The following is a 1,260-nucleotide window of genomic DNA, read 5'->3' as shown; positions in this document are numbered from 1 at the left end:
TAATCTGTACCTGCAAATCTAGTTGTTTTTCTTTATTTTTAGCTGATTAGCCAAAAAGCTTCCTGACTTATTGCCTTGTTAAAAATGTTCCATTCGAAGTCTTTGTATTAAAATTTAATTTTGCTTTTCAATATATTAGTTTAATCCTAATTTTGCTTTATGGAATTTACCCAACTTTCCTCTTCCTGGGAGGCTTCTAGTAACTTCATTTTTTCTTCTAGTTCCTGAATCTTTTTGTTTTCTTTTTACAACATGAGAATGACATTATTTTAACCACTCTTCTTTAAAACATTTGATAAATTCTTTATCTTTAAGGGCTGATGTATTAAATCTCCAGCTTTTGTTTCGTGGGGTTACTTTTTTATTTATTATGGTTAAAGAAACAGGAGCAATGACTGACAGCAACAGGATGCATTACAGTATCTGAAATGTCAGACAGCAGCGAGCTGCTGATTAAGAGTCTAAACGACACTAGGAATGATGGACATTTGAATCATAAATATCTATTATACCGTTTTTAAATGGTGTGGGCTGTTTTTGTTAATATCTTTTTTAAACATCAGCATATTCATGTAGGTAATATTGCTCGTCTTTACATTGGGTCTGGTGGTTGACTCCCCCTAGTGGCATTTCCATGTTTAAGAGTGAGCAAACAGACATATATAGACGTCTATATCGGGGAGTTTGCAGCTTTTTTTAATATGCTGATGTTTTTGGTACTTAGAGCAATTTTTCTTTAAGATTTGCTTCAGTCTATTTTCTGCTATTGCATTTTTCTTTTTCATTTGTTTTAGTGTTTGCATCATTCGTCTGCAGCATGTTTGACCATTTGCACCTGTTGGCCGTCATAAAATTACCCCTGATGCACACCACACTTCTCAGATTTTTATCACGGGAAAGATTTGAAACCAGTGTATCATTTACATTCCACTTTCCATCTGCTCCACCGTGTTTTTTTTATTTATTTTTTCATATGAAATCTCAACTCAGCCTGAGACTGTAATTCAACAAAATGGTAAAAAGCTAAATGTCTTCAAATCAATATAAGGCAGTAAAAAAAAATCATCCATCCATCATCTTCCTCTTATCCGGGGTTGGGTCGCAGCTTCAGTAGGGTTTCCTTAGATGGAAAACTTTTAACCAAGCTGTCTGGAAGAGTCGGGAGAAATGAGTTTGTAAAGTGCCTTGAGATGATGTATTAATTGGTAAAATATAAATAAACTGAACAGAGGTTGAAAAAAAACAAAAGTCAGACTATTA

Source organism: Fundulus heteroclitus, chromosome 5 (assembly GCF_011125445.2).
Source record: "Fundulus heteroclitus isolate FHET01 chromosome 5, MU-UCD_Fhet_4.1, whole genome shotgun sequence".
NCBI classification, from domain to species: Eukaryota; Metazoa; Chordata; class Actinopteri; order Cyprinodontiformes; family Fundulidae; genus Fundulus; species Fundulus heteroclitus.
Note: the sequence above shows the minus strand (reverse complement) of the source record.